Source organism: Monomorium pharaonis, chromosome 5, assembly GCF_013373865.1.
Source record: "Monomorium pharaonis isolate MP-MQ-018 chromosome 5, ASM1337386v2, whole genome shotgun sequence".
Taxonomy (NCBI): domain Eukaryota; kingdom Metazoa; phylum Arthropoda; class Insecta; order Hymenoptera; family Formicidae; genus Monomorium; species Monomorium pharaonis.
The window spans coordinates 690,545-700,263 of NC_050471.1; the positions used below are offsets into that span (position 1 = coordinate 690,545).

A 9,719-nucleotide genomic window follows, 5' to 3' on the forward strand; every position below is an offset into this window, starting at 1 on the left:
GGAGTTACATAGATTTCGAAAAATTTTACTATTATTTTGATAAATTTATATTAAATTTCTAATCCTAACTATATTTAATTTATAACAATTGTGTAACCATTTTTTGACATTTAACACACTATTATTACTAACATTATACACAGAGACAACTTTTTCTCAGAATTTATTTTCAAAATTATTGTAGTAATAAATTTTTTTAAATATATCGTCCTACGACTTTATTATGATTTCGAGAATCAATTTTAAGAGAAATTTTCTGCATGTATAATGTTAGTAATATATTAACATAGGGGAGACTGAGAGTTAGCTAAAACAACTTTTCAATTTTAAATTTTTATAGATATGAAATTAACAGTAGTAACTTAGTTACTACTAAGAAAATAATGTTTTTATCAATTATACAGGTTATTTAATAATATTTCAATAAATAAATAAAAATTAATGATTGATAACAAAATTAATATTTTTCTACTTTTTTTTACGTGTCAAAAGACCCCAAGAACAGGAGAGTTTGACATACGACACATGAAACAAAAGTTGATCTTAGAATTGTTGAAGAGTTGCGGAAAATATTATATGTATATGTTAAGATATAGCATTAATTTAAATATATTTTAATATAATTTATAACAAAAAATTTTTAACGTAAATAAAACTTATAATAAAAACAAAATTTATTTAAGGATTTGACGAAAAAATTGCGAGTATTGGCATTGAGAAAACATTAGCCAATACATTCTCAATATAACCAATGTTTAACCAATGTTCGCCAATATGCTGCCAATGTATATTTTGCTACTAGGGAAGAGATACGGTAGTGTCTCGCACCAAGTGTACGCGTAGCGAGACTCGAGTCACCGGACATTTATTACGCGAGAGACCCTTAAATTATCGGATCTTAATAATAATGGCTAAACCGATCAAATCCTGAGTTGGCTCAATCGATAGTTTGACTTGATTTATATGAGAAAACATTTATTTTTCGTACGTGTCTTACGAGCAGAAATATTGCGGTGCAAAGTGATTTAGTAAATTTTCGTTTAAGAAATGTCATCATCCTTGTAAAGTTGTGAGGGAATTAAGAGGCAAGGTGAGAAAATGTATAGTTGTCACACAAGTGGTACTTGCTTTGCTGGCAATATTTGATAATTCATGTTGTCAAAAAGCACGTTGACGACCCAATTTTCCCGTCTGTAATTATTCACTAATGTTGTAATTTTGTGATTATGAAACCCTTAAAAAATTATAAATATACCATTATACACATAAAAGAAACATTTTTCTTTTTTTACGGGTCTTTCAAATCTGTTTTGTGTGTGTGTGTGTGTGTGTGTAATGCCCCCCTCCTTCCATACATAAATATATCTACTGTTTACATTATATTTATTTTACATAACATTTATTTTACGATATGTATTAACTGTCAAGAAAAAAGAGAAGCATCTGCTGTATTTTAACAAAGTGTATTAAAGTGAATTCAGAAGAAAAAAATTTCATGTGTAGGTTTATTAAAATTTATTTTCAAAGAGTACAACATAATTGTTTAATAATAATGGTGTTAAATTAATTATTATTTTTTATTCAATATTTTTCTTCTTAATTTAGAGGAATGTATTTTTTTTATGAAACTGCAAAATTCTTTAAGTAAGCAAATCATGTACATTTAACGGTATGTAATCTCATTTCAATAAAATAAAAATTTCAAAAGTATTATCCGATAATAATTCCACGGAATCGGAAAAGTTATTAATAATTTATAAAAGGAAATAAGAATATTTTTCTTCTAAAAATATCTTTATTCATATTAGTAAAATATGCCATGCGGTGTTCGTGTCGCTAGCGTTTAAAGTTTGATAAACAAGAATGAATTCAAGTTCACAGCGAACGCTATCTTTATTGACTCGATATTAAATAATGATCGCATTGCTAGTTCTTATGGAGATAGAGATTGTATTCAACAGAAAAAATAGCTCTGCAACTGTTATATAATTCTTTTATACGTTTATACATATAAATCTGATAGAAATTAACAATGAGGGCAAATACCAATCGTATTAAAAAATTTTACAACAATTACAAAGCTGCTTTCTCCGCTAAATATAATTATAAAAAAAGTATTAAGCTATTAAAAAATATTCTAAATTTTTGTTTTTTTATCTGAAAACTATTGTTCGCGAATTCGCATTGAGTTCGTTGGGAACCCAACGAATGGTAGGGCGAGAGGACGCTGTGAAAAAGATATTAAAATAAAAATACAACCACTTAACACGTGGTACTCAGAGCGTATCTGAGCCGTGATATATTATCACACAGATAATGGTAGAAATTAATACGTGAGTCTGCTGAGATATGTGATTAGGGTTGCGCAATATTAAAAATTTTTTAACTAGAACTTACAGATCAAAAACCGCGGACATTTCTGTTGCAACATATACGAGATATACGAGAATACGTTAATTAGACATAATAAATATTATAAAAGCCGCTCAATAAGTGGTCGTGCCATTGGGAAAAGCACGGTAAAGGAAATAAATAATTAAAATATTTAAAACTTGGACGCGCATAATTTTCCCAGACAAATTTTTAACACTTTCAAAATATGTGCTTTTTATTACAGAAAAGCTGATGGAGAGCAATTGGTTTACGTAATAGTAAATTTGATAAATAATATAAAAATAATATAAATACTTCCACAATGGAAATATTATAGCTAATAGCGATAACTGTAACAACAATTAGTTAAGTCGTGTAATGTACAAAAATTGTTTCGAGTAAATAATAACAATAGTTATATCATTTATTCGGACTAATTATATCTTCGAATTCATAGAGTCCGATAGCACTCAGCCTGTTGCAAAATGAGCTTATTTTGAGCATGGAACTCTATGAACGAGAGCGAGTTATTTATAAGACAAATTGTGCATTAGGAAAGCAAATCACTTACCAAGAAGTATCTTAAAAGCGGTAGCAGCATCACCTTTCGTACATGAGTCTCATATGTCCTAAACTTGAAATTGTTTGTCATGCCATTTCACGATTTGTCGATGAAGGTGATAAATCCTCGATATTGCTGGTAATAAAAATATTATGTTATATATTATACAATTCTTTAATAATATTTTCCAAATCTATAAAAGAAATACATACGAAATTTTGTTAAAGCTGTGCACTAATGATTCTACATTATCGTCCTTGATTAAATTTCACCATCATTCCAGCGTTTCCTTAAAATAAAATATTAAAAATATAAAATATGAAAATATTTAAAAAATATTTAAAAATTTGAAAAAAAAATGTAAAAATGGGAAGAACAAAATTTAAAAAACTATAATATAATAAATAAAATTAAACTAATAATTTTAACTAAGAAAATTAACTAATATAATAAATAAATTTACTCACAAGCCGATGAACCGATGATGTTTTCCTCGTTGCATTCACACACTCGCCCACACGCCCTTGACACGATTAACGGCGTCAGCTGGTTCGGCATGCTCGGCGATGGAATCCCCTTCCGCGGGGAAACTCACACTCGAGTCACTCGACCGACGAGAAGACGCGGGGACGCGACGAGATCGAATGGAGACGGGGACCGCGACACGACGCGACCGCGGGCGACGGTTGTACACGAACTGCGTCACACATGATAGTCACTGTGCACACGACGCGCGACGCGACGAAAAACTCAAGCGATTTTCGCGTCAATTTCTCACGGACGAGAGGGGCGAGGGGCACGAGGGACGCGATCACTTTGCCCGCCGATTCGGTTCGGCATCCCCGGCGATGCCTTCCGCGGGGAAACTCGCTCTCGACCGACGAGAGGACGGCGAGGAACGCGACGAGATCTCGCCTCGCGGAACAAAAAAGACGAGATATAATTAATGACGGGGACACGACACTGGTCGTCTCGCGACGACACTTATGTTTCCCGACGGCGTTTGCGAGTGATCCACGATGATTGCAAACTCGCATATCGCCAAGGAACGCGTGATACCGAAGGGACAACTGTGTGTCGAACGGAGACGAGACACGACGCGAACGCGGGCGACGGTCAACTACCAAGCCTAAAGTACGACCGTTGTGCATTAATTACGTCACAACATGGCCGTCACCTTGTACACGACGCGACGCGACGAAAATTTCGACACGATTTTCGCGCTAATTTCCCACAGACGGGACGCGACCACTCGGCTCGACATTCCCGGCGATGCCTTCTGCGGGGAAACTCACTCTCGACCGACGAGAGGACGGCGAGAAACGCGACGAGATCTTACCTCGCGGCACTAAAAAGACGAAACAATTAACGCGACACTTTTCGTTACCTGCGCCGGACACCGGCATCCCGGGCGATATCTTCCGCGGGGAAATTCGCTCTCGACGAGGACGCGAGGAACGCGACGAGATCTCATTTCGCGGCACTAAAAAGACGACTCTTGCGGAGTCGAAAAACGCACGATCGCGAAGCGTACACGACGTGACCTTCCCCTTGTGTGTTCGCCACGGTACTGAGTCGCCTGGCGAACCGTGGGAGGGGGACCAGGGGGGCAAGTAGCTGATTGGCCTTGAGAATCGGAAGAGAAAATTCGTGGAAAAGAAAAAAATCTAGCGCTTCGGTTTGCGTCTGGCGTATGCCAAATGTCATACAAAAACATGAGCTTTGCTTCCGAGAAGAGATTAGCCATACACACGGCGAGGCTCGATGTTTTCATCTAAAAATTTTTTGCAATATATCAAAATTATATACACCGTGCAATTTACTAATAATTTGAAACTGTATTATTGGTTCGTTTGTATTAAAAAGAAATTAACTCTTGGTTTAAATATGAAATCGGTCCAACGTAATAAAAAATACAACATACACAGATTTAATTTAAATAATTTTAATAAAAGAAAATTAAAAAGCACAATTGACGGAAGATACAAATTATAATGCACGGAATTAAATTTGTTTTCATAAAAATTTGCTCATTAGATACTAGAATGCTAATTTTCAGAAAAGAATTTGCGATATTATTTCTAAAATAAAGGGTAAAATTAAGTTTTAAAAAATATATAAATCTGCAGGATAGCTACTTGACATAAAAAATATATATATATAGTCACCGTAGCCTTATCTCTTCATATTATTTAATTTGACTTATTAATGTGCAATGTGGAATTCACGAATGTTTTGTCAGAAATGAGACAGAAGAAAAATATTTATTTATTTATTTTTGTATACGTCCATATATTTAAAAAACTGGTTGAGTATAATAATTCTTTTCGTATATTAATTTATATGACATTTAATCCTGAAAAAAATAAAAAAGAAAGAGGAAAAGATAAAAAGAAATTCGATATTTTTACTGTTAAATATTAATTATTTGCTTCTCTGTCAAATTGTGTAAATAAATCAGATTTACACACAAATATATCTAGATTTCTTATTGATTTAAATTATGATTCAAATTATTCACTTATTCTTAGATTGACTGATTTTTAAATTATTCTTAAATTGACTGTAAATTCCATGAGAAAAATTAGTTACAAATTTGAAATTAAAAATTAAACCAGTATTTTGTTGTAAGTCTATTAAATATTTTAATTTTATTACATTTAATTGTTATTCAACCGCTCTATAAGTTGTCGTGCCATTGGAAAAAGCATGGTAAAGGAAATAAATAATTAAAATATTTAAAACCCCAAACGCACATAATTTTTTCGGACAAATTTTCAATACTTACAAAGATGTACTGCATAAAGATTGCACGGTCGGGTTTTCATCTTTGTGTGTGTGTGTCATAACAGAGATAAAGACCAACAGAGATAAAGACCTATTAAAGATGATAATAATAATAATAATAATAATAATAATAATAATAATAATAATAATACCTAATAGCTATATAATTTGCATGATTAAAATACTCGTCATTGTATTTATATAGTTAATGTTAAAATAACTATAAACTATAGTTAAATTATAGTAATTTCGATTTTTTCCTCTTTTAGTGTACATAAAATTCACCTGAAATCGTATTCCTGTAAATAATCTATCATTTTAGAGAATTTAATATAATCAATATGCGATATTTTGATTTGTAAAATTAAAAAAAATTTATTACAAAAGATTACGAATTAATGATTATAATTGAATACCGAAAACTCCATTTCTGTGCAGGATTACGTATCTCTATCAAGATTTTATGTATTTTAATCTCATTACAAGTTCTGAATGCTCTGGCTGCGTTACTGGTTTATTCATCAAAGCGCCTTTTTACAGGACAAATATGCATAATGCATCTCGCATGCTATCACGTTCCGTCTTGTTGTTTCCGTTTTCAGCGCGACTGGATTACTTCGAAGCGTGATCGTATTCGAATTCGAGATCCTGACGACGCTGGAGCAAACGCAAGTGGCGACGACAAGGGGAAGGAGGAAAGAAGCACAACGAGGGCGAGAAGAACGAGAGACAACACGATAAATCTCGCACGCGCACGAGCTGCATAGATACTCGATTCGCCGGTTTGCTGAAGCATCCGCCGTTTACCGCACGATGGAAAACAGCCATGCGAACAACCGCATCGTCGACGACCGACGGGGAGGAAGGCGACCCTCCGAAGCTCCGTTCTCCGTATGTCGATTGTACGAAAATAACGAGGTGGCCTGTCGGGAAATAAGATCGCTGCCAGGGAATCGTTCCACACCCTGCGTCCCAAATCGAACATGAAGAAGCCGAATTCCTAGGGACTAGGAATTCGGCTTTCTCGAGGGCGAGGACATTAAAGATGTGAAAGGGCGAGCGTACAAAGGACATATGACAACATGAAGGACGAGGAATCCGACAAGCAGGTATGTTAGGCAGAACGGTTGCAAGGAACAGAATGCAATCCGTTTCGGAGTTCAGAGGGAAGCACGAAATCCGAGGAACGCGATGTTTCCCGAGCGTCCCCTTTTCTCGCGGTGTTCTACTCTGAAGCCTGCTCTACATATTGTCGAGGGAGGAATTACGCGTGTACCGCGGAAACCAATATCCAGCCCATGTGAAATTTCCCCTGGTCTTCCTCATCGTCGTTGTTGTCGTCAGAACGAAAGGATCGACGCTGGGAACGCATGTTTGAAATAACATCTCGGCAGACAACCTCCGCTTCATTCCTTGATAAAACATGTATGGGATGTACGAACGGTATTGTGATGATTGTGACCGTTGAATCGTCAGTCGTGAAATTCTCGCAAAATTCTTTACTTTCAATTCTAATAACGGATCTTTTTACCAATGTTGATTATTCCTTTTCTGTGCAAGCGTCGTTAAATGTCAAATATAAAACTGTCAAAACATTATTTGCAAAACTGCAAAGGTAGTCAACTATGAGCGACGTCAAATCTTGACATTCGCGAAGTATTGTGGAAGAATTTCAAGAAAATGAGACTATCGTTGTGGATTCTATAGAGCAGCATAGAAATAATACATATTCTATATATGAATGGTGGAATGTAAAATGGTTAAAGTATGTGTGCAGACATGGTATGCTTGCGTCAGAGGATGATCGATGTCGTTCTTGGAGTTTCCGTCTAGACGAAGGGGTCGCGCCGCATAATTTTTAAAAATCCCATTCTCATAGATTGCCGGCGCACGGTGACATCATAGCCAATACCCCGCGAATCCCACCGTGAGAAGCGAACTCGATTTATGAAAGCACTTATGATGCAGTGACGTAGTGAAATGACAGCAAGCTCTTACTACTCGAAATTTTAACTTCTTTTTCTCTCTTTCCCTCCCCCCCCCCCCTCTCTCTCTCTCTCTCTCTCTTTCTTTCCATTTTAGAAAGTAAATAAATTAAACTGACAATACATATCGAATCCAATGTTAAAGCATTTTATATCAATGTGTAATTTAAATAAATTTTTACAGACAAATAAAAAGATTGAGAATTATTGAGTAAAACATATTCGTTTTAGGTTTAAATCTTGGCTTTTTACCGTTATTGACATCGTGGCATACATCTCGACGAAAGAAGAGCCATAATTTCGTCAATTTTCGTGAGATTAAAGTCAGTACTCCTAAAAATATATCCGGCACAAGAAAGGAACATTATGACAGAAGAGTAGTTTAAACTTTGGGCCTCTCTCCTGCGCAGAAAGAAGAAGAGGGATGGAGAAGGCGAGGGAGACTCTTCTAAGGGGAAATACCTTTCTCTCGCCATGTATAATAGAACAACAAGTATGACTGCTGAGAATATAATCCCCGGCGTACCGTGAAGCTCGCAATTGTAGATGCATATTTCACGCTGCGAGAGAAAGATTACCGTGCCGTCCTCCTACCACGGAACCAACCTTATCCTGTCGTCTATAATAAAACAATAGGTAGACGATGATTCGTGGCGCGCGCCTCGCGGTTTTCTCCCGCGCGTTATAAACGTGTATTATACTTGCCGGAAAATTCCGCCGGCACTTCCGCCCGAATGTTGTTCGCGTTAAAAAACTCTGAATAAAAGGGTCAATGGCAACGTGAATTACGTGCGGAAGCGTGAGCTTAACAAATGACGTTGATAAATCATCAATCAAATGAAAGCTAATTACATACCAAATATAATGTGTGAAATATGCATCTACAAAAAAAGACTGGATTGTTTCAAATCTCGTGTATTTAATATTACATATTATTAAATGATAAGACATTGAATTATACAAAATATTAAAAGTGTTGTTTCTACGAAATTCAATATACTGTTTGTGTCATTAAAATTTTATTTTATTTTTGCTCCTCATTCGCTATTGCACTGAAAAAAAGCTGCTTTTTGTTGCCAAAACAAAAAACAAGGACTGCTTAGAGGCCTTAGAGGGAACAGTTACCATTGCAAATCATTTTTCATCATTTGTTGTTTTAAGAAACATATTGTCTGAGATACAAATCACATTTGTTCACTTAGAGTTCAATGGCTACAACAGCAAATCACGTTTGTTCACTTAGAGTTCAATAGCTACAACAGCAAATCAAACGTAACAAATCATTTGTTCTCACAACAGAATTATTTGCCACCCCACATCAGCAAATTATTTGCTACAGTAGCTTCTGTCTTGTTAATTTAACAAAAATATTTCTCTCAGTGTGTGAAATATGATTATGCTCAATAAAATGTCTTACAAAAACTAACAAAACGTAGATTGTTAATATACATAAACACAATAGTTTCAAGATACACCGCGACGGTTGTTTGTTTTACCAGGCCAAAAGAAAACCTTTCGTGAATAATATTTATGTTTTGTTACATCGCGATGTGCAAATACATGAAACATTTGCGACAGTTATTTTATCCTTTATTTGGATTCCAGTATTATTGAATCGTTGCACGTCTGTTAGTTTTTCATCGATAAACAGAAATATCGATTCTCGCGCATCGTTCGTTAGCTTTCATATTAAATTAAAATTAACGTGGTACTCGTTACCACGCGCGTGTTAAAAGTATCGCGTAATTAAAAACGACTCAGTAATATTTAGAAAGTTTGTTTCTTGTATCTAAAGTCTTTTTCAACTTTTCACAACGATAATGTCGTGCATTGTGACAATGCATATATATGTTTATATTCTGAGAGAAAAATGTTTAGTATTTACAATTATAATTATAATTATTATTATAAATGTATAATTGTAATTAAATAATATAAAACCAAATTCTTCTTTTCGACCTAACTGGCCATCTTTATTGTGTGAACACCTTATGTAAACATAGGTATTATCT

The 9,719-nt window shown here is 34.8% G+C and overlaps 1 long non-coding RNA gene across 1 annotated transcript; it reads right to left on the reverse strand.

The window, feature by feature from the left end:
• Positions 1 to 1,421: 1,421 nt before the first annotated feature.
• Positions 1,422 to 4,598, reverse strand: LOC118645837. Its single transcript, XR_004963456.1, has 3 exons — positions 3,403 to 4,598; positions 3,148 to 3,224; positions 1,422 to 3,070 (listed from the first exon to the last, which is right to left on the reverse strand). It is a non-coding gene; the product is annotated as an uncharacterized LOC118645837 (long non-coding RNA).
• Between the last annotated feature and the right edge of the window lie 5,121 nt (positions 4,599 to 9,719).